Here is a 25,603-nt window from a genome sequence, read left to right as displayed (position 1 = left end):
ATCTGGATTGGTGGGGGAGGTAGTTCTTCTCTTCCTGGAAAAGAGTTGGGAGCGACCGGCTTTAGTAAAGAGGCATGAAATACCGGATGTATTCTTTAAGAGTTAGGCAAGGTCAGTTCGAAGGCCATGGGGTTTACAACCTCTTAATCTCAAAAGGACCAATGAATTTTGGGCCTAGTTTGCGTGATGGGCAAGGTAATTTGAGGTTGATGGCCGATAGCCATACTTTATCTCCAACCTTGAAACTTGGGTTACTTCTTCTTCCCCTGTTATAGTACTCTTCATAGCTCTCTTGGGCTTTCTTCATTGTTTCCTGAATCTGCATAAAGTTTGTTTGGATAAAATGTATACGGTCTTGTACTGCAGGAGTTGAGACTTTGGGAATGGAATCCAGGCGAAAGGAAGGGTGAAAACAATAGTTTGTCCAGAAAGGTGTTTGGTTGATGGCGGAATGTATAGAATTATTGTAGGCGAACTTTGCGCACGGTAAGAGAGAAGACCAGTTGTCTTGGGAACAGGAGCAGAAACACCGAAGGTATTGCTCTAGAGATTGATTCGTTCTTTCTGTCTGGCCATTACTTTGTGGATGATATGCGGAAGAGAGGGATGTCTTGATTTCTAAGGACTTACACATATCTTTCCAGAATCTTGACGTGAACTGAATCCCCCTATCGGATACAATGTTGTGGGGAACGCCATGGAGTCTTACTACTTCTTTTATAAAGACCTCTGCAGTTGTGGAAGCAGAAGGGGTGCCTACTAAGGGCAGGAAGTGGGCCATCTTCGAAAGGCGGTCGACAACCACTAAGATAGTAGTAAACTTCTCGGACGGGGGCAGATCAACAATAAAGTCCATGGAGACCTCCGTCCAGGGACGTTCAGGTACAGATAAAGATTTTCAAAGTCCCCACCACTTGGCATTGGATCCCTTATTACGTTGGCAAGTAATGCAAGATTGTATATATCTTTTGCAGTCTTGTCTCCCGGCCACCAGAAAGAGGGATTAATTAGTTCAGAGGTCTTCTGTATACCGAAGTGTCCTGCCAACTTGTGATCGTGAAAAGTTTGTAGAATCTGAAGTCTTACCGGGGATGGAACGAATACCTAGTCCTGGGCCCACAACAGACCATCTTTCTTTTCTAGGGAGGATACTTCAGGTTCTGTACATTGACTGGAGGCTTGTATAATAACTGACCTAAGATTGGGCTGAACGAGGCTAAGAAAGTTGTGAGGAGATAGAATGGTTCCAGGTTCTTCTGATCCACTGGTTTCTGGGAACATATGGGAAAGCGCATCCGCTTTCCCGTTCTTAGAGCCAGGTCGGTAGGTAATATGAAAGTTGAACCTGGAGAAGAACAAGGCCCAACAGGCCTAACGAGGTCTGAGGCGTTTAGCTGTTCGAAGATACTCTAGGTTACGGTGGTCAGTGAAGATCATGATGGGTTGAGATGCCCCTTCCAGCAGATATCTCCACTCTTCCAAGGCAAATTTTATAGCTAGTAACTCTTGGTCCCCAACATCATAATTCTTCTCCAGAGGGTTGAGTTTACGAGAGGCAAAGGCCACCAGATGGAGCAGGGTTTTTTGGCCACTTCTCTGAGACAGGATTGCCCCTATTGCTGACTCCGAAGCATCCACTTCAAGCACATAGGATAAGACTGGATTGGGATGTTGGAGAATAGAAGCCGATATAAAAAGTCTTTTTAGTTCATCGAAGGCTTCCTGAGCTTCCGGGGACCATTGGAATCTAGTCTGCTGGCGAGTTAATTGAGGAATAGGGGAGATGATAGAGGAGAAACCTTTAATAAATCTGCGATAAAAATTGGCGAAGCCAACGAATCGCTGAATTCCCTTTTTGTCTATGGGAGCTGGCCATTCCTGGATGGCCCTAACTTTCTGCGGATCCATTGCGACCCCTCCTACTGAGATAATGAACCCAAGTAACTGGATGGTGTCTTTCTCAAAGTCACATTTTTCCCCCTTTAAAAATAGACCATGTTTTCTGAGGATCTAGAGTACTTTCTTCACATGTGTGCGATGTATTTTTTAAGTGGTGGAAAAGATCAGGATGTCATCGAGATAAACAAATACAAAGTTATCTAGATACTCAGGGAAGATGTCGTTGACTATATGTTGAAAAGTAGCCGGGGCATTGCAGAGGCCAAAGGGCATCACCAAATATTCGAAGTGCCCAAATCTGGACCCGAAAGCTGTCTTCCATTCATCTCCTTCACGTATCTGACCGGATTGTATGCTCCCCAGAGATCTAATTTGGTGAAGACTTGAGCGGCTCGGAGATGCTGGAAAAGTTCAGGAATAAGGGGAAGCGGGAAACTGTTCTTGATGGTAATTTTGTTAAGCTCCCTATAGTCCACACAAGGCCTCAAGGATCCATCCTTCTTCTCGACGAAAAAGATTCCTGCTCCAGCTGGGGAAGAAGAAGAACGGATTAATCCCTTTTCAAGATTTTCGTCGATGTAGGAGCGAAGGGCTTCTAGCTCGATCTCTGATAGAGGAAAAATGCGGCCAAAAGGGATCTCGGATCCGGGTAGGAGGTCAATAGGACAATCATAAGGTCGATGAGGTGGTAGACTGTCAGCTTTCTTCTTGTCAAAGATGTCCAGGAATTCATGGTATGCTGCAGGGACATGTTGAAGATTATCCGGTGCTGGTTGTAGAGTTAGACAAGGAGTCGTTCTGTCGTATCTTGGTGAAAGGCAATGCTGAGAGCAGTACGTAGAAGAGAAAAGGACTTCTTTCTTGCTCCAACTTATCTGAGGATCATGGGCCTGTAACCACGGAAACCCCAGAATGATGGGAAACATAGGTGAACTTATAATGTCAAAGCGAAGAAATTCTGAATGGTCAGAGTCCGTGCAGGTGAGGATAGGCTTAGTTTCCTGCGTGACAGGCCCAGAGCAGGGTAGGGACCCATCTGCCAGATGGATTTGTAGGTGTTGCTTCTTGACTTGTAGAGGAATGTGCAGGCTTTGGGCTAAAGATGCATCCAGGAAGCAACTGCAGGCTCCTGAGTCAACGATGGCTGGCAACCAGACCTTCTCTTCCGCCACCTGTAATGAGATCATGAGGACAAGGTGAGACTGGCTGGAACTAGCAACTTGAAAGTTCATGGCAGACCGTGGGTGGCACTTACTGGGTCTAACAGGACAGTTGTTTAAGAAGTGACCGGACCCTCCACAATATGGACAAAGGTTAGCCTGGCGCCGGCGGAGTTTTTCGTCAGGAGAGAGTGGGGATCAAACCAAACCCAGTTGCATGGGCTCACCATGGGAGGATGAAGAAGAGGCCGTAGAAGGTGCAGGAACAGGTGGTACCCGCGGCATCTTCCAAGTGGGTCTTGGGGACTGGAAACGCTCGTTGCGATGCTCCCGTAAGCATCTTCCAGTTTAATAGCGAGCTGGATCAGGTCTTCCAGGGAGACCAGGGTATCTACTCGAGCCAGTTCATCCTTTAGAGACTCTGAGAGTCCTTGGCGATACTGATATTTTAGGGCGGCCTCATTCCAATTGGTGTCCCCTGACCATTTTCGAAATTCCACAGTGTAATCTTCCACCGGTCTCTTTCCCTGGGTCAGGGTATGCAGGATGGACTCGGCGGTGCGCTGTGGATCGTTATATAGCTGGGCCATGGAGTCAAAAAATGTATCTGCTGAGTCAAGAAGGGGGCTCTTCTGCTCGAGAAGGTTGTGAGCCCAGGATTGCGGTTCGTCAGAAAGCAAAGAGATGATAAACCCGACTTTCACAGTTTCAGAACAAAAAGTCCTGGGTTGAAGGGCAAAGTATAGTAAACAAGCATTTCTAAACGCCCTGTACTTCTTCCGGTTACCGGAGAATCGTTCCGGAATGGGAACCCTGGGTTTAGGTAAGACCATTACTGTTGCAGGAGCTGGGTTAGCTTGATCCCGAGAGGAAGCTGTCCCACTGGCAGATGCTGACACGGTGTCCGAGGGGCTAGGAAACGTAGTTAGATGTTGGAGACAACCCTCGATCTAGAAATAGCCGTCTTGGAGTCTCTGGACAGCCTGGGTGAGGGCTGTAACCTGCTGGCAGAGTGCCTCAAGGGGAGAGCCAGCTCTGTCGGCCTCACTCATGGCTGGTTTGTACTGTCAGGTACTCACCAAGGCCGAGTTGCTGAGAGAGGCTCCCCTTGCAGCTGGGCGCACGATACCCTCTGGGAGTGGCACAGCGGGTATTGGGCACGAAGAAGCACGGGACGCAAGCAGGTAGTAGAGTAGCTGGGAGGTTCTTCGGGTAGAGAAGAGATCCGTGCAGGGTGGCTGACACCTCACCAGAGCCGACTGGGCAGGAATCTGGAGATGAAGGCTGAAGCCGGATGCAGAAGGTCAAACACAAGGCAGAAGTCCAGAAACAGGCCAGGGATCAAACACGGGTAGTCAAGCAGGCAGATAATCCAACACTGGGGAAAAGCAGAGACAAAGTCCAAGAGGAGGCCGGGGGTCAAACACAGGTAGTCAAGCAGGCAGATGATCCACACTAGGGTGAGGCAGAGGCAAGTCCAGGAGCAGGCTGAGGGTCAAACACGGGTAGATCAGGCAGGCAGATGATCCACACAAGGATGAGGCAGAGGCAAGTCCAGGAGCAGGCCGAGGGTCAAACACGGGTAGATCAGGCAGGTAGAGGAGTCCAGAAGGTAGCCGAGGGTCAAGCACAAGAGAGGTTCAAGCAAGGTCAAGGTAGATCCGGGTCACAATGGGTAGGCACAGGTACACAGGTTCAGGAACAGATCACAGGAGCAGAAAAGACAAACCAGCTGCCAGGACATAGCTGTCTTTATATAGGCCGCCAGGGGAACGTCCCATTGTGCGCGCACGCATTCGTACTGATGCACTGCGTCTTGCACCCACATGAGCTGATCCATTCGGGACACGCGCTCGTACCCGCTGATTGTGTAACGGTACGCGCTGATGTGCAATTCTACGACGCAGGCGCATGGGGAAATGCCTATACTGACAGGCTCTGATTCTGACATTCCCCTGATAGCCGCCGTCAGGATCCACCGCTGTGTCTTCGGGTCACAGCTTCAGTCACCCACTCCTCTCCCCACCTCTAACACCACAGGAAAGCCTCCCACCTTACCTCCCACGTAAGTCCAGTATCGGGGAGGGGGGATCAATGTCGATCTGCTGGAAGGCCAGGCTGGCTGCTAAACAGCAGCTACTGCATCGGCGAGGACTTGCAGGGTTGGAGACCCGGGATCTTACGACGCTCCCTTACTCGGCACCATTAACAGACTCCTCCCTCCTCCAGGCTGCGTCTGCCCCGAGTCTTGCCTCATTCAAATGCCAATCCCATGACTCATTCTCGGGACAAAGTCCAGGATAGCCATGACGGGACAACTGAACATATAAAATAATTGTCCTGGCAAATTTGGGACAGTTGGTAAGCATGCATTTATGTGATATATTTTACCAGCCAAAGGGTTTGAAATTATGTGTAGAGCTTCTTGTGATTCCTCCCACCTCTAGCAAACCACACAGATAGACAAGTGAAACCATTGTTTCCTATTTCAGCATTGCAGATTTCTGTGCCACCTGTTTGCTCACTGGACAGTGATTAAGCAAAGGGTTAAAGTTGTAAAACTGAAGAAGAAATTGGCCTAGCTGTGGAGTGTGGTTTGTCTCTGCAAGTTGCACAGTGACTGGAAAGTAGGGATGAGCTTGATGTTTGGGTCGAACATAAGTTTGACTCGAACATTGGGCGTTCGCCGAGCAGTGAACATTATCAGGTGTTCGCGGTGAAATTAGAGCACTAAGGAACACTGCATAATGCACTGCAAGATTGCTGTATGATGATTGGCCAAAGCATGCACCTGATCTGCATGCTTTCTCCAATCACAGCACGCTCTGCTGAGAGAGCCATAATTGGCCAAAGACAGGGTGCTTTTGGCCAATCATGGCTCAGCAGGTTATTTAGTTAGTGGCAGTGTAATTGATATATATATATATATATATATATATATATATATATATATACAGTCAGTCTAGTGTATATATATATATATATATATATATATATATATTTTTTTTTTTTTTTTAATTTAGAATGGACTATATATTCAGTGTATACTCTATATTCAGTCAGTGCAGGCAGTGTACCAATATATATATATACACAGTCTAGTATGTGTATATATATATATATATATATATATATATATATATATATATATATATATATATATATATATATACTCTGCATTCAGTGTAGCCAATAAATACAGTGCATTTGGTGGTGTATAGCTTCTAATACACTTCAGGCAGCGTATTAATATATATACAGTATATATATATATATATATATATATATATATATATATATACTCTGCATTCAGTGTAGCGTATATATACTGTGCATTCAGCGGTGTACAGTATATAATACACTTCAGGCAGTATATCAATATATACTGTATATACAGTCTATATATATACTCTGTATTCAGTGTGGCCTATATATACAGTGCATTCAGTGGTGTATAGTTTCTAATACATTTCAGGTGGTGTACACAGTATATAGTACAGGGTGTACCATTTCTAATACACTTCTGGTGGTGTACACTGTATATAATACAGTGCAGCCGTTGTACATTTTCTTTTTTCATTTTAAATTCTGTATTTTATTTTAAGCAGTTTTATACAAACAAATATATTTCAATTGCATGCGCATCATAAAGTACAACATAAAACAGTTTGGTTCTATTTTAAGTAGGTATACAAAATCTTTAAAGTCACCATTCTTATTTTATATATTTCTAATGAAAGTATAGACGTTGATATCCATCGTCCTGGTAATTCACACCAACAAACAAACAAAAAAAAAAACACAAAAGACGCAAAAGCCCCTATTCCCCCTCTACTAGCGCACAGCCATATTCCCTGGAACAGACAAAGAGGGACCATCGTGTCCATTTTTCCTTGTCAAAAGAAGTTTATTGAGTATACAATGTTATAAAGATACATAAAGTAAGTTTACAAGGATCTATAAAGTAAGCTCATTGTTTTACAGTAGGGTTTCTATAGGTAAATATAATGAAATTTCAAATATTAAACATTGGGTTTACGTAAACCTAAATTAAAGATATATATCATTTCCTTAGTTACTTTTGTAGGTATTTAAATGATTTATACCTACTATACATATTGTTTACAAGTAGAGTGTATATAGGTCAAATAAATTCTGATAATGAGCTTTAATCGTAAGGTGGAGAAAAGGAAAGAAAAAGAAGAAAAAGGGTTGAAAGGTAGAGGTATGGTCCACAAGGTTGTCCCGCTCGTCACATCGTGTCCATTTTTAATTACATTTCTCTTCTCTACCTTGTGCAATTGCAATACCTTTTTCCATAGCATATATGTCGGCTATTTTTTTTAGCCAATATGAGACCGAGGGAGGTGATTCCTGCTTCCATAGGGCTGGAACACCTGCCTTAGCTGCATTTAGAAGATGAACGATCATTGAATTCCTATATTTATGCTTTGAAAGATCTGAGAGATGGAGCAGGTATCTGGTAGGACCAGAACCCAGGTCATAATCAGTAAGCTGACCTATGATATCTCAGACTTTCCCCCAGTTTCCGACAGGACCAGAAAATATGGAGCATATTACCCTCTGGCTCCCCACAGCACCAGCAAGTATTCGTCCTTTCAGGTTAGATTTTATTTAACAGTGATGGGACTCCATACCACCGTGTAAGGATTTTGTAGCATAGCTCTTGATGCTTACTGGCCGTTGAGGAGTAGTGGGCAAAATAAAGAATATAGCCCCGCTGCTCTTCAGAGAGTGTAATGTCCAAATCTCCTTCCCATTTCTAGAGGAATCCTGGAACAAAGCCCTCTGGCAGGTGTAATAGCAGTTTGTATATCTTGGATACCCCGTGGGCTGAGGGTGCTTCTACCAAACATAGATTTTCCAAAGACATATTTGAACGGTCTTACCATTCTCCGTGAAGAAGAGAACTAAGAAAGTGGGTAAGTTGCTGGATCTGCCACGGATCCAGTGGCGGATTAAACATCAACTGTATTTCCGCCCTGGTCTTCAGCCTGAATTTTTCAAGGTAATTGCCTAGGCAGAATTTACCTTGTCCCAAAGTTTGTTTAAAACAGCTGTCTGTATGGCCTGGGGGGAATGCCGGATTTCCCAATATTGGGTAAAGCCAGGTAATTTCCCCTTCTGAGAAGAAGTGGCTTTGTTGCGCCACTCTCAAAGTTGCCCCTATGAGGGGGTGATGTCGTAGGGTACCAAGTGATCTTAACCTTAACCATGGGACACATTGAAGTGGAATCTTGGTACAAGATTGTTCAATCACTACCCAGGCTTTCTGTCCCCCATCTCTACACCAATCTAGTACCCTAGCAAGGTGCACTGCCTGATAATATTGAATCGGGTCTGGAAAAGCCGTTTGTACAGTTTCTAATACAGTGCAGGCGGTGTACACAGTATCTAATACAGTGTGTACAGTTTCTAATACACTTCAGGTGGTGTACACAGTATATAATACAGTACAGCCGTTGCACAGTTTCTAATACAGTGCAGGTGGTGTACACAGTACATAAATACAGTGTGTACAGTTTCTAATACAGTTTCTATTTACATATATAAATATATTATATATACTCTGCATTAAGTATAGCCCATATATACAGTGCATTTGGTGGTGTACTGTTTCTAATACACTTCAGGCGGTGTACACAGCATATAATACAGTGTAGTGCGGTGTTCATCATGTCCAGAAGGCCACCAAGGAGAGGCAGACGTTTACAGGCCACAAAAAGAGGGCAAGCAGCCTCTGTGTCTACAGTCAACAGTGGTGGTCTTAGACATGGTGCATCCTCTGCAGGTGGCTGTGGGGCATGCTTGTCCTTTTTTCTGCTGCTGACTGTGTTATTGAGCCAGAACATGCAGAAGAGTTGGTGGAGTGGATAACAAAGCCATACTCATCCTCCTCATCATCTGTCACCCAGGCTCAGAGTAGTTTGCCTTCCAACACAGCTGCCAAAGCGGCCTATTCCACCGGCTCCTTGTCAACAGTCACTCCTTCCATAGCCCCACCATTATGCATGGAGGCGTCCCCAGAATTATTCGACCACAGTGTCGGTTACATGCTGCTGGAGGATTCGCAGTGATTTTAAGGCTCCGATGTTGGTTCCCAGGTTGAGGAAAGGAAGTGACATGAGCCTAGAGAGAGGGGGTGTTAAAATAGGGCAAGAAACTGGCAGTCACGTTCCCCCATCTGCAGCATACTGCCAAGTTTGCTCCAGTGACGAGGAGGGAGGGAATGATGAGGTCACTGACTGTACTTGGGTGCCTGAGAGAAGAGAGGAGGAGGAGGCACAACTCCAATGAGGCAGGATGTCCTCCAGGAGGCAGCTTAAGGGCAGCCACTCTATTGCATCACACCACAGAGCTCCACAGATGCAGGGCACTGCTAACTCCCAGCTGACTTTTAAAAGTTCCTTGTGTGGGCTTTTTTCGACATGTGTGCAGCAGATCGCACCATTGCTGTTTGCAACCTTTGTCTGAAGCGGATAAAGCGCGGCCAGAACAGCAGCCGCTTGGGCATCACATGCTTGACCAGACATATGATGACCTGCCATATGCAGTCCGTTGGCAACAGCACTTGAAAGATCCACATCATAGAAAAAGGTGGACTTCTCCTTGTTTTTTATCTGGGATATCCAATCCTACTATACCTCCAGTCCTCTCAAAAATCTGTAAAAATGTAAATAGACAGTGCAGTGCTGATGATAAGTCCATATATCAAAAATACACCAATGTGTGATATCTTCAATGGTGCCAAAATATGGTAGACATGAAGGTGACTCTGTGGGTAAACCACCAATTAAAAAAATGGCCGCTCACCTCCCAGCATAGACCCTTGATTACAGAGGGTCACACACACTTTCCCTTATAGGTGTATCAATGCATTAGCGGTCAGCCAAGGAAGACTAAAGATCCAGATGGATACCTCTTGATAAGCGAAACCAGTGTCCAAAATACCGGATGAAGGAAGCCAAACTCCAGAGCCACAATGAACATGTAAATAAAAACATATATAGTGCTTACTGCAAACATAGACTTTTATTTTTTTTAAATAGAATAAAACTTACTGCAGTACACCACCAAGTGATTTAAGCAGGCAAATTTCCCTACCCAGTTGCTGAACCGTAAAAAAGAAATTTAGTCCCAGCCATCCACATGCTCAGCGTTTAAATGTTAGCTTGGCCAAACTGCTAGCATTGGAACTGCTGCCTTTTCAGCTGGTAGACTCTGCTCTCTTCGTGAATTTTTGGAATGTGCTGTACCACAGTGGCAGGTTCCAAAACAGCATTTCTTTTCACGTAAGGCCATTCTTGCTCTCTACCGGCATGTCGAATGCAAGGCTTTGGCCTTGTTGGACAGGGCATCAGCAGTAAGGTTCATATTACCAGCAGGCATGGGCAGGGACGTTATCTTTCCTTCACTGCGCACTGGGTAACTTTGCTGGCAGTTGGGAAGGATGCAGGACAGGGTTCAGTGTTGGAGATTGTTATGCCACCACGCCTCCAAAAAGCTGGTGGTGATTCTGCCACAACATCTGTATGCTCCCCTCCCTCCTTTTCTTCTTCCTTTATGGCCTCTTCTGCAGAATTGTCCTCTGAACCAGCAGTGCTCCCTAAGCACTCAAGGGGCTACGCAAGCAGTCATGCTAAAATATGCCATGCGGTGTTTGAGTTGGTCTGCTTAGGGGACAGGAGCCACACTGGGGCAGAGATTGGGTCAGTTCTGCGGGGGCAGGCTCAGAGGTAGTTAACACCATGCCAGCTTCAGCAAGGAATGGTTGTATATGACAATTTCACCAACCTTCTCTCCGCCCTCCAACAGGGACACTTGACCCATGTTCCACGTTTGGCGTATGACCTGAACTTGGTGCAGCGTTTCTTGACTAGGTACCCAGGCTTACAAGATCTCCTGAGGCAGGCCAGAAAAGTCTGTGGTCATTTCCGCCTGTCATACAATGCCAGTGCTCAGCTGGCTGACATTCAAAGGGAATGCAACCTGCCCACCGACTGCCTCATTTATGACATGCCCACCAGGTGGAACTCAACAATGGCAATGCTGCAGCAGCTGCACACACAGCAGAGGGCCATCAATGAGTACCTGTGTGAGTATGGCACTAGGACAGGGTCAGGGGAGCTTGGCTTCTTTTTGCCATGCCAGTGGCTACTGATCAAGGATGCATGAACTGTCCTGTCACGATTTGAGGAGGCCACAAGGATGGTGAGCAGTGAAAATGCATGCATCAGTGACACTGTCCCTCTAGTCTTCCTGCTGGAGCACACGCTTCGTGGAATCATGGAAAGGGCACTTGAGGCAGAACAGCGGGAGAAAGAGCAGGACTTCCTTTCCTCTCAAGGCCCCCTTTATCCAGATAGCATTCCTGCGGGGCCACCAAACACACAGGAAGAAGAGGAGGAGGAGGATTGTGTCAACACGGATGTATAGGATAACACGCAGCAGTCTTCAAGGGATGGTTTTCAGTCCCCAGAATCCCAAGGAGTTGTATGTGGCTGGGACGAAGTAGTTACGGATAATGTGATCCTTCATGACCCAGAGGACTCAGAATTGAATGCCTCTGCAAACTTACGCTAGATGGCCTCCCTGATTCTGCAAAGTCTGCGAAAGGACCCTAGGATTCGTGGTATCAAGCAGAGGGATCATTACTGGCTGGCAACCCTTCTTGATCCACGTTACAAGGGTAAAGTTGCAGAACTCATCCTGCCTTCCCAGAGGGAGTAGAGTATGAAACATCTTCAGGAGGCCTTGAAGAAAAGTTTGTGTAACGCATTTCTGAGCCTGGGAGCTTACCATTTCCTGGTGCTGGACAACGTATTTCTGAGGCTTCATTCAGTCAGAGGAAGAGTGGTGGAGAAAGTGGCTGGCTGACTGATGCCTTTAAACAATTTTTCAGTCCTCAGCGCCAAGGTTTGATTCAAGCAACCATCGCCAATGTGTGCATTATAAGGTGCAGGAATATCTAGGGGCAAGAGCAGACTTGGAGACCTTTCCAACAGAGCATCCACTGGTTTACTGGGTCTTAAGGATGGACCACTGGCCAGAACTTGCTCAATATACAATCGAGCTACTGGCCTGTCCGTCACCCAGTGTGCTTTCGGAATGACATTCAGTGCTGCTGGAGAGTTTGTAAGGGATCAAAGCGTGGGCGTGTCCACAGACTCCATTGATAGGCTCATATTTAAAAAAATGAATCAGTCCTGGATCAGCAGCTATCAAGCACCTGATGCTGATGTAACTGATTAAATTTGCTATGAACCTGGGATCCCTTGAAGACTGCCTATCCTATTCCTTCAGAAGGGCCTGGTATGGATTTTGGGGGGAACCCCCACACCATTTTTTTTATTTTGGTGTGGGGTTCCCCTTAATATCCATACCAGACCTGAAGGGCCTGGTAATGGACTGGGGGAACCCACGCCATTTTTTTCAATGATTTTTTATGTATATTGCCGGGATCCGGCAATACCTTACAGCCGCAAGCAATTTTAAATATTTTAAATTACATTTTTTGGGAAAGATACACTACTTTACAGGCATACTAAGGCCCCCCCCCCCACACAATATTTAAAGGAATATTTAATTTTTATTGTTTCACTTTAAGCATTGTTAAAATCACTGCTCCTGAAAAAACAACCGTATTTAAAACTTTTTTTTGCATTGATACATGTCCCCTGGAGCAGTACCTGGGTCCCCATACACTTTTTATGGCAATAACTTGCATATAAGCCTTTAAAATGAGCACTTTTAATTTTTCATGTTTGTGTCCTATAGACTTTAACGGTCTTTGCACAAATTTGCACAAATTTTTTGTCTGTTCACATGTTCTGCTGCAAACTGAACTGGGAGGTTTTCGGCTCATCCCTACTGGAAAGGATAAAAAATCCTTTGTTAGATGAAAACATTGTATGCTCAAGGCCTATTGTACATTTGACCTCAATATAACTTGTTTTTTCAACATGTACTGTGTTCCCCTGTGAAAGAATTAAATATGGAAAAGAGAAACAAATTGTCTGAAAGAGACATACAGTATCTAATCTCCCATTGCACAGACAAGACATAGCAGGGCGAGGACCACAACCTCCACTCCCCACACCCCGTAGAGCTTCTGTCACATCATGACAAAAGCCAAAAAATAAATGAGTACCTGGCAAAACAGCCATCATGGATATTATATATTCCTGTAAATTATTAAGCATTATAGTCAGTGTTTATCTGGAGCTCCAGATGGAGTAATCCTTAGGGGTATAGTCTGTGGCTGTAATAGCTGGATGGTGATGTATCCATAGAAAGGGGTATTAAGGATTAAAAAGGAAGGCAGCCATCCTTCAGAGTGTGTCCAGAAATCTGCAAGACGTGTAAGGAAAAAACAGGGAGAGGGAGTCGCCGACCTGAGTGTATTATTAAAATGATGACTTTAATAGGATAAGATTAAAAACACTTACAAGATGATGATATATCATCTTGTAAGTGTTTTTAATCTTATCCTATTAAAGTCATCATTTTAATACTACACTCAGGTCGGCACCTCCCCCTCCCTGTTTTTTCCTTACATGTAAATTATTTGGTTGTCTTGTTTGAGATCTTCCCATTGTGACTCATTGATGTCAAAGCCAGGAGACTATTATGGCCACTCAACAACCTTTACTTTTTTCTGTTACAACCACTGAAAGATTAAATGTGGCCTTATGTATCAGATCATATTCATGTTGAAAAGTTCAAGTCTGACTGTTGCACAGCGTCTGGGGTGAAAAATTCAAACCTTCCTCTAATATGTTCCTTTGTAGCTCTTATGCCCTGTACACACGGTCGGACATTGATCGGACATTCCGCAACTAAATCCTAGGATTTTTTCTGACAAATGTTGGCTCAAACTTGTCTTGCATACACACGGTCACACAAAGTTGTCGGAAAATCCGATCGTTCTGAACGCGGTGACGTAAAACACGTACGTCGGGACTATAAACGGGGCAGTAGCCAATAGCTTTCGTCTCTTAATTTATTCTGAGCATGCGTGGCCTTTTGTGCATCAGATTTGTGTACACACGATCGGAATTTCCGACAACGGATTTTGTTGTCGGAAAATTTTATAGCATGCTCTCAAACTTTGTGTGTCGGAAATTCCTATGGAAAATGTGTGATGGAGCCTACACACGATCGGAATTTCCGACAACAAGGTCCTATCACACATTTTCCATCGGAAAATCCTATTGTGTGTACAGGGCATTGCACCCCAAAACAGCAGAAATACATCTCCATGCTTTACAATAAACCTTATAGGCCTTAATGTGACCATTAAGTTTAATTTTTGTCTCATCATGCTTAAATTGGTGCTCATTGGTGCCAGTTTCCATGATAATAATCCCCACTATTGTTGTCAGTAGCAGCAATATTAACTCCCCAATATTGGTGCCAGTTTATGCAGTAATAGCCCCCAACATCGGTGCCAATTTCTTCAATATTAACCACCAGCATCAGTGCCAAAGGCTGGGACTAACAGTCATCTGTCAGGTGGAGATCCGCTTAACAGATGTGTGACTTCTAGTGCTAAGTACAGAAGTGCAGAGAGCACTCAAGCACTTGGCACTCTGCTACTACACTGCAAGGTGTTCTGGGCTCTGGTAATGTTGGTAATGGTAAACTTAGCAGCAGCACTGTCTGCATGGTTGCTCCACTCCTTCTGCACACCCCCCTCAAATTTACTGCTGCACCCGGGGCTACTGCTTTTTTAGTGAGTGTTTGCTGCCATGAAAAGTCCCCAACATCAGGGTGAAAAAAAGTCATTGCTGTTTTGGCTGCATAGCAACTGTGCTAAAGGTTGGAATCATTTTCAAAAATGCTCTAGAATAATGATTTTGATGATTTGGTTACTATAGTGTATCTAAAACAGCACCCTTTCAGATACATTGTAGTGTTGCAGCTCAACAGTATAAAAGAGGTATAAAGAGCACAGCTTCTATTGCAGTAAAGTGCCATACATATTTAACTTGGTGGAAAAATCTTATGAGTATTCTGTTCTTATTGTTGCAACTATTGATGTTACTGTCACGTTTAATTTTGTAAACCATAAACTCCTTGTATAGTTTCTGCAATACAGAATATAACCAAAGATAAAAAATAAAACACACTCTAACAAGGATATTAATAATAAACTGAGATACCAGCATATCAAATGTATAAAAGCAGCTGGAAAACCTAAATAATAAATTCCTCATTTAAAAACAATGAGGAATTACAGGGTAATAACATGCTGTAAAATATACTGTACTTAAGTTAACTACAGAGAAAGAATGCATGTCATAACATAACTAGATATTCTTGTGTTAAATTGACTAATTTATCAGGACTTTGGAGATGAGATAGATACCGAGAACCCCTACTGACATTAATGAGTGCATGGAAACTTCTATTGACTGGATTTTCTGCCCCTTGTATCTTTCTATTACAATACAATTCCTTCAGCAGCAGCATCCTTTCCTTAGTTATTGATCACGATTTAAATGGTGAAGCAGAAAGAAGAGAATGCTACTGGTGTTTCATGCCTGAGTGCTCTCACACTATTACAATTGCAGCATGAGTTTTCACTAAAGGGGGCTTACAGAGCTGTGAGCATGATGCTGAAGAATAGGTTGGAAAAGTAATCAGCTCTTAACCACCTATCTGATAATGTGTGTCTGTCACTGTAATGCTTTGTTTGACAATGGAATTGAAAACCAGAAACATGTAGTGTCAATGATGTACATAAAGCTTCACAATGGTGATTAACACAAAGATAGTTGGAGACAGGCGGATCTTGAATTGTAGCGATTAAGTGAAAGCTTGACGTGTGGACTAAGCTATGGATATATCATAACAAATAGCTTTGGAAATTACATTTTGGAACTGTGTGTATACGTAATCCTATATAAACAATGATATTTCAGAAATTGGTACATTTAGATTGTAATCACTAACTTTTGGAAGTGTGGATTGTCCTTAGTAGCAGAGGAAAACATTCCTCCTTCCAATGACATTTTTTTTTATATTTCCAAATGCTGAAATATATTTGTTTAAATTGAGCCTAAATTGATTTGTAAACAGATATTATAGGATAACAATATGAGCTCTTAGTCAAATATGGATGAAGAAGTTACAGAGGTCGGAGCATCAACATTTTTATTTATTATTCCACAATATTTTATTACTGTAGTAGAAAAAAAAAAGTGTAGGTTTAAAATATTGTTGAACAAAACACTGGTAAAACCCGTTATCAATTACAGTCAATGGTAAAACAGTTATGCCCCGTACACACGGTCGGATTTTCCGATGGAAAATGTCCGATCGGAGCGTGTTGTCGGAAATTCCGACCTTGTGTGGGCGCCATCGGACATTTTCCATCGGATTTTCCGACACACAAAGTTGGAGAGCAGGAGATAAAATTTTCCGACAACAAAATCCGATCGCGTCAATTCCGACCGTGTGTGGCCTGTTCCGACGCACAAAGTGCCACGCATGCTCAGAAGAAATTCCGACACGGGACAGATCGTTCTGGTAAACTTAGCGTTCGCAATGGATACAGCACTTTCGTCACGCTGCAATGTTAAAAATGGTTTAATACAGCGCACTCTCTTCTTCTTTATAATGTGACAAGAATTAAGTAGTTATGATGCTCATATTCACACACACATCTCACAAACTTCTTTCGTTACTATTTATCGGGATTCCCTCAATATATTTTGATTTCTCACATCTGACAACATATTTTTGTATATTTTTTTGTGTTTCTCTTTTTTTTTTTTGGTGATTTGGATTTGTACTCCCGAAAATGTTTGTGTGTTTTTTGTGACAAGTTCCCACAACACCATTGATATGTTGTTCTATTTAATCTGTAGGAGATTGTTTCGTGTTGTTGTCCCTTGTTAATTTCACATTTTATGTTAGAAATGTACCTGAATCGTCACCAACAAACTGTCCTTTTTGGATGAAAACACACACAGGAGAGTAGAATTTACCTAAAAAAATTTTATTAAGGGGTCACAACTATAAAAAAACAAAGAGGGAGGCAACGCTGGAGAAACTGCAGAAGTGGGCGAAGCCTTGGACCCCCAGGGCAGACATCAATTATTTAAAAGCAAAATTGGTGGCCTGAGGAGTCCATATCTAAGGGAGGGCAGTGTGGTCCAGAAGTCCCAGAGATCTGGAAAGCAGCAGATGACATCTGTGTCTCCAGGCTGTGGTCATACGAGAGACTGCATCTTCTGTCAGACCAGACTGAACCCAGGGTCATCACTCTCTGGTCTTCTTTCCACACCTCCTTCCACGTGGTGGCTCTGGTGGTGGAGTTGTGGCAGCAGGAGGAGGAGGAGGATCGTCGATCTCAATGACATCCGTCTTTGGTGTCAGTTCCCCACTCTCCCCCTTACGTAGGACTTTATAAATCAGGTCCTCAGAGAGCTTGCGTTGGCCCTCCTGCATGCCCTGCAATTTGGTGGCAGCCATGCAGGCAAAGGCCTCTGCAGGACTGGGGAAGGCTCTGAGGGACGCAGAAGCCTCCTGGATCACCCTGTATGCTGAATCCTGCACAGGACTGGGAGTGGCCTTCCTGGCCCTTTTGTATGGCAGGTGGAGGGGAGGAACCTGATACTCAGTCAGGCTGCGACTTGTCCCAGGCTTCTCTTGGCTGACACTTAGCCCCGCCTCCTCCTGGCTGACACTAATTCCCGCCTCCTCCTGGCTGCCACTAATCCCCGCCTCCTCCTGACTGCCACATTCCACAACCTCCTCCTGGCTGAGGTCTTCCTGTGTATGAAAAAGGGACATAGTTTTAGTATTTTTTCAATCACACACAATTTTCACCTCCTGACTGCTGCAAATTGAATGTTAACAAATATAACAGACTATCCTTCTGAGCCCAGCATTTTTCATTCTTGTCCCAATTTTGGGTGCCCACTACTGTCTATTGATATGTAAAACACTTTCAATTAATGATCAATAATAACATCTAGTAAACATCATTTATTTATTGCCCAGAAATCTGTAGAAGAATGCTATACCTGACTCCAGCTGGGCTCCCCCACTTCTTCCTGGCTGGAAGTCCCAGGTTGGACATCAGAAGCCTCAGCTGGTATGGAAGGAAGAGTGGAAGGAAGAGTAGAGAGGGATTCCCTGACTTCAGTGTGGTCTGACAGAAATCGCAGTCTCTCATAGTACCACAGCCTGGGGACATAAATGTCATCTGCTGCAGCTCCGGATCTCTGGGAATCTGTGACCTTCTTGCGCTCCCTAAGATAAGTGCTCCTCAGGCCACCAATTTTAGCTTTTAAATAAGGGATGGTTGCTGTGGGGACCACCGGCTTCACCAACTCCAGCAGTTTCTCCAGCGCTGCCTGCCTCTTTTGTTTATGGTTATAGTGGGGGTGTCTGACCTGCCACAGACAGGGCAGCTCCCTGTACTTGTCAATAAACAGGGGCAGGAAATTATGGTCGTTGAACCCATCCATTTTCTCTGCAAGACACAACACAAGACAAACCCTAATGTCAGGCCAAACTCCCCTAATCTTGTTACAATATAGGCTTCCATTTCGAAGCAGTATAGGCGCAAGTTTAGATCCTACCTTCGTTATCTCGATCGGCGTCTCCGATGCTCCTTCCTCCGCTCACAGATTGTACGTAAGACGTGCGCGTGTTACGATTTATACACACTGCGCATGCGTATAACTCCGCCCGCCCCTGACGTTCTTTCTAGTCTATTCCCCGCCCCTTTTCTTTCGACGCAGTGGGGGAAGAGCACATGGCGGATAGACAGCAGGATCGTGCTAATTGTAGCAATGAGGAGGAGGAGGAGGAGGAAAGGCCGGAGCCTGAAACGTCCCAATCCAGAAGGAGATTGAATGACTCAAATATGTCCTTTGGGGAGATGTTGGAGATGGTGGACATCCTGAAGAAGGCTGACTATGATGGAAAGTATGGGCCTTACCCCAACCCCAATGTCCGAAAGGCCAAGATCATGGCGAAAGTGGTCAGGAGTCTGCACCGGAAATTCGGGGTATGAAGATCGAAAGATCAGCTCAGGAAGCGGTGATTGGACCTGAAATTACGAGAACATGAGCAGTACAGAAAGATCTGGAGAGTGCTGCAAAAAAGTAAGTAGTTGTGCTGTGTTCCTATTCTTTTTGTGTTTATTACGTTCGTGCTGCTCCATGTGCTTTTAGGAACTGTTGTACAGTTTAAAATGGCAACTTTCATGTTCATGGGCACATTATTCGTTCGGATCACACATTTTTATTTCGGACTATAAAATACCATTGTTTAGCCCATATGCATTTGGCCACCATTTTGACGCCCTATACTTGGCTTCAAAGAATTGGGTTGTGTAGATGGCTTTGTTACTAGAATGAAATGCAAACTAGATTGTGTGTAAGGAGAGGACACTCAGCAGCTGTTTTCACATCTGGACACTGGAGCACTAGTGTGGGACACAAGAACACCATTTTTATTAGGGGGGGCACACAGGTGCTCCAGTGTATACTATAGGGGGGGTCTCCATCTGTGAAGCTTGTACTAAACAGGTAAAGTATTGCAGGTTGACAAAGGACACTAAAAAAGCTACATCTTGGAACTCGGCTAAAATAGATAATTGTACCCCACTTCCAAGCAATCTTTCATCTTTATAGTTCTGCCATCAAATATCTGTATACCTTTTTTGTTTTACATAGGGGAGAAAAGACTCGGAGGACACCCCTCATCCGAGTACACCCCTCATCCGAGTACACCAGAGTACACCAGAGCCCCCCCCCCCTCTGGAAGAAGGGGAAATCTACCCAACACAAGATGAGCAGGAGGAAGAAGACGTGGTGGAACTAGTCACCACAACAGGTGAGTGTCTGCGACCACAGGCTCCGATAAGCGATGGATGGCGGCATTTTTTTGGATACCTAATTTATTTTGGGTTCCTCTCTTTTTAGGTGATCGTGAGGTTGTGGATGAAGATCCTTTCACATCCGAAAGTGCCCAGATCCTGATCGGGGAGATCATGGGGTGTAATTTACAATTGGAAAACATCAAGCAAAACATCAATGATGTTATTCCAAAATATAAAAACATCATTGATGTTTTGGGGCGAGTTTAAAACCCCTCCAAATCACTTTCTTCTTTTGTCTGCTACAATGTGCGAAATGTTTTTGTGATTTTTCCCAAAGCCAAATTTGGAGGATGCACACAGTGTGCCAACATGTGCTATCTGCCATCACGGGAGATCAATGGACGCGTTTTGGGGGTGCAACCCCTTCCTCAATAATAAAGTAGCGGTGAGGAAGGGCTTTCTCCCCCAAAACACGTCCCTTGATCCCCCCTGATGGCAGATAGCACATGTTGACATTGTGAAATTTGTGTGCATCTTCCAAATTTGGCTTTTACAGGGGTGATTTTCCCCCATCTGAACGCAATATCAAACACAGTTCCTAAATACTGATGTCTGATATTGCCTTCAAGTTCTACCTAGTGTGAACTTTGTAAGATCAAGATTTGTGTCTTTCTTGTTGGTTTTACACAGGTCTGTTTTCTATAAAAAGGACATTTTGATTTTGGATAATGCCACCACAAAAATTGTTATACAACAAACATGTCGGTTTGTCAGAAAAACCTTTGGTAAATGCACATGTGATTGTGCAGGTATTAAAAAGATTGTTCATCAAGAATGTGTGGATTATTGTCTCAACGCTACAACACTTTTGGGGTGATGTAATTGTTGTTTTATGAGAAAATGGGAGTAATTTCCTAAGGGCAAATCCACTTTGCACTACAAGTGCAGTTTCAGTGCAGTTGCAAGTGCACTTGTAGTGAAAAGTGTTTTTGCATTTAGTAAATAACAGCCAACAGTGCTTTGTATAAGGTTACACAATCACAACATTTTCTGGACTCCACACATTTCTGTCAGGGTCAGCTCAAACAAACACAAGCAGTAAATGTCCACAAAGAAGAGCCTGGGGGGAGATGCCTGTCGAGAACTTGAGGTCCTGCAGACTTCTCCCTGTGGCCAAATACCGCAGGGTAGCGACGAGCCTCTGCTCCAGAGTGATGGCTTGCCTCATGCAGGTATCCTGCCTGCTGATATAAGGGGTCAGCGAAGCCAACAAACGGTGAAATATGGGGTCCGTCATCCTGAGAAAGTTCCTGAAATCATCAGGATTATTCTCACGGATCTCACGGAGCAAAGGCATATGACAGAACTGGTCACGCTGAAGCAACCAATTCTTGGTCCATGAACTCCTCCCCACCCTGTTCATGGACTGGACTTGTGTCAAGGTCAGGACCCCAACACCAAGCCCCCGCACAGCACGAACTGTACGAGGAGTACGCATACGAAACATGGCTAGAAAACGGTTGGCTGCTCAGAACGAAGTAACAGAACGCACTGAAGAACAGCAAGGCCTGTGAAGAGCGACCTGAAAACCAGTAACGAACGAACAAGAATACAATGACTACCTAAAGTCACGCAGAACTTGCTGCATGCACTAAAGAGCAGATACAAACCCACAAGCACAAACTGAACGGCAGAAAACGATCTGAAAGCCACGAGTCTGAAAAAGCGCGAATCGTCTCTCACCAAACTTTTACTAACACGAGATTAGCAAAAGGAGCCCAAAGGGTGCCGCGCTTGGTTCTGAACCGGCCTTTTCTAGTCTTGTCGTACGTGGTGTACGTGACCGCGTGGTTGTCGATCGGAAATTCCGACAACTTTGTGCGACCGTGTGTAGGCAAAACAAGTTTGAGCCAACATCCGCCGGAAAAAATCCTAGGATTTTGTTGTCGGAATGTCCGAACAAAGTCCGACTGTGTGTACTTGGCATTAGGGTCAGAACAAACAAGAGTATATAGCTATGCCGCAAATCAAGTCTAAAAGTCAACAAAACAAGTATTGATTAAGACATAAAGTTTGGATGTGTTGGATCTGTTAACATTCAGTGCTATCTATAATAACAAGCCTTCTGTCTAGTGCTAAGTTGGCTTGGGGTGTGTATCGTGTATAAAATTGGATGTTTAAGAGTTGGTATAATAACTACAGTCATTAGTTGTGATGTTTCGCCCATGTAACACATGACTCAATGTGGTCGATTTTCAGTGCTTTATGATACAGAGCTCTAGTGGTTGCATAAGGTGGTTGAAGATGTAAACCATAAGAGAGAAGGTCTCCACCAACCGCTGCCAAAAATTGATGAAATATGGATAGAACAGCCAAGACCAAAAGTTTTAGACATGTAATTAGATGTCTCGAGAAAGGTCGTCCCTCGCTCTTCCCTTGTTTAGGGGTGGGAGGCCCTGTGTCTTGTGCTTTAATAGGAATATTAGTTGGAACATATGGAAGGGGTCATTAAGAGTCTAAAGTATCTTGGGGTGAAGGGTCAGATTGAGTTTGGTTCATCAGTAACTTATATCTATCTGTGGTGCGGAAGTGGGTCCAGCAGGCCCAAGTATGGGAGAATTTGACCTGACAATCTCAAGCTACAGAAATTAATTCCTTCATCTCCTCAATTTTTCCAACTTGTTTGTGTCATTCGGGGATAGTCGGAACCTGGGTTGATCCCCGGTAAAGAGGAATACACATTTTGGTCGCATTTATTAAGAGTGGTACCGATGTTTTGCTATATTGACGTGATGGTATATTCAAGTGATGAAAGAGAAACTGAGAAACTGTGCTGGTGTATGTTCCAGAGTATATGTGGAAATCTGTGTTGCCAGTTCACGGATTTGTTCCCAGAATGGTTGAATTAGGGGGCATGACCACCATATGTGTAATAGAGTGCCTATTTTCTCCGAGCATCTCCAGCACTTATTGGAGTAGGCAGTGTTGTATTTGTTAAGAATTACTGGGGTTCTATACCAGCGAGTTAGGATTGAGTTCCTGGATCAAGACATTAAGAGAACCTTTATGTGTCATTGTGGCTATGTGCTTCCATTGCTCCTCCATCATCTGTGTTTGCAAGTCTCTCTCCCAATCTAAACACGCTTTATTGGTTTTCATTGAGCTGTCTGAGGATAGAATATTGTAATAAATGGAGATCATATGTTGCTGAGGAGCAGATTGAGTGCATAGTTGTTTGACGGGAGTGAGTTGGCGGGAAATGGAGGAGCAATGGTCAGCATCTTTGAGGAAGTGTTGTATCTGGAAGTATGTCCAAATAGGAAAAGAGTTGCTGTTCATGTTAGTTGGTAGGGAAGTGCGTTCTAAAAGTGTGCCTGCTTGAAAAAATTGGTGAGCCAAAAGCTCTGGGTGCTACCAAATGTCTGTTAAGAACTGTGGTGACATACCAGGAGGAAAGGCTGGGTTGAGTTTTATGGGTGTAAAGGGTCCGGGATTAGACGAAAGATAAAACTTTCTGCAGAATTCTTTAAAGTAGCGGAGTGTAGCGTTAATGAGGAGGTGTTCCTTCATGGTTAGGTTATGTGGTGTGTTGAGTTCCAGGGCATCGATCGTAGTGGTAGGGGAGAGAAGGAATCTTCGAGCTGCACCCAGTCTTTGCAGTGGCCATGCAATGAGCATCTACAATTCCGGTGAGGTGGCAGGCCCAATAATATTTCTTTAGGTATGGGAGACTAATGCCACCTTTTGTTTTGCGTTTGGTCAATTGGTCGTATGTTATTCTAGGTTTTTCTAGGTTTCTAGGTTTTTTCTGTCTCCATAGGAATCTAGTGCAAAGACGTTTATATGATTGGAAAAGGGTCAGGGGGATCTTAATGGGGATGGTTTATAAGATATATAAAATGCGGGGAAGGATATTTGAGGCCCTACCAAACCAAGAAAAGAGAGATTTGTTCCACTTGCTGAGGTCTTTGCAATCACTTTGAGAATGGGTTGGTAGTTTTTTGAGAATATGTCTGAAAGATTTGTTGTCAAGTAGATCCCAAGATATTTGATCAAGAAGAACTTGAATACCCCCAATTGGGACTTTAAGTTGGTAACTATGAGGTAAGTAAAAAATAATTTTATTTAAACAAAGTGAAAGATAAAACATCATTGCAAGATGATTGCTAAAACTTACATTGGTATAAAACACAAATACAAATAACAAATTGTCTTGTAAAAGAATATAAGGGTACGTATATTGAGTAGTTTCTCTCCAGTATCCGAAAACGCTTTCCGGTACCCAATGCGTTTCAGGTTCAAAGCCCTTTCATCAGGGGTATTTCTATAGGAGAATTTGAATTCAAGATACGGTGAATGGCACAGCAATCTAGTACACAAAATATTCAGGCAAGAATGGAATTTTAATTGTCAATGGATGGAGTATATGGAGGTCTAGTTCAGCCTCCAGATTGAGAGTGCCATGCCCCACAAGTAATAACATGTCACTAGTCCCTCAGGCAAGTGAACATGCAGACTTTGCCAGATTGGATTGACCCCCTGTACACAGCTTATTGAACGATAGACATCACCCCAAATCAGCTTCTATCATTGATATAGGACCTTGACTAAAGCTTGACCTGGCTTCTATTGAGAGACCTCTATAAGAGCCTTTAAGTTCCTGTTCCTAGCTGCATGTTCCCTTGCCTGAGGGACTAGTGACACTCTCAGTCTGGAGGCTGAACTAGACCTCCATATATGCCATCAACTGACAAAGAAAATTCTATTCTTGCCTAAATATTTTGTTTACTAGATCGCTGTGCCGGTCACCATATCTTGAATTCAAATTCTCTTATATAAATACCTAAAATACCTCTGATGAAAGGGCTTTGAACCTGAAATGCGTTGGGTACCGGAAAGCTTTTCTCGGACGCTGGTTACCAGAAAGCATTTAAGGATACTGGAGAGAAACTACTCAATATACCTACCCTTATATTCTATTCCAAGACAATTTGTTATTTGAATTTGTGTTTAATGTCAGTGTATGTTTTAGCAGTCATCTTGTGATGATTTTATATCTTTCACTTTGTTTAAATAAACCTATTTTTTACTTACCTCATAGTGTTGTTGCCAACATAAAGTCCCAATTGGGGGTATTCCAATTCTTCTATGTACACAGGGATGTAGCAAAATCACTAGTTGTGGTGAAAACATTTATTTATAAGATATGTGATCTTGTCATGTTTCCATAGGTAGGGGAAGTCGTTCTTACATTGTGTTACCGTTTCCTGTGGGAGGGTAATATTAAGGGCATGGGATTTGGTAAAGTTGATCTTAAAGCGGAGGTCCGCCCACCGCTGCAAAAATTAAAAGCCAGCAGCTACACATACTGCATATGCTGGCTTTTGATAATAGGACACTTATCTGTCCTGGAGTCCAGTGATGTCGGCACCCAGCAGGGAAACCCAGCAGTATTGCCTTGCGGCTTCACACCTACTGCGCATGCGCGAGGCTCCGCTCCTCTCTACTACTGGCCCGGCATCAGGGGAGGAGGAGGGAGCTGAGCGGTCAGCAGAGCTGCGACATCAATATCCGTGGCTGTGGCTCCCGAAAGTGGGAACATTATACCTGTCAAAGAAAGATATCCTGTCCCCCCTCCCCCAAAAAGGTGGCAATTGTGGCACCGGAGGGGGGGAGGAAA

The sequence above is a fragment of the Aquarana catesbeiana genome, linkage group LG08 (assembly GCF_042186555.1).
Source record: "Aquarana catesbeiana isolate 2022-GZ linkage group LG08, ASM4218655v1, whole genome shotgun sequence".
Classification (NCBI taxonomy): domain Eukaryota; kingdom Metazoa; phylum Chordata; class Amphibia; order Anura; family Ranidae; genus Aquarana; species Aquarana catesbeiana.
Note: the sequence above shows the minus strand (reverse complement) of the source record.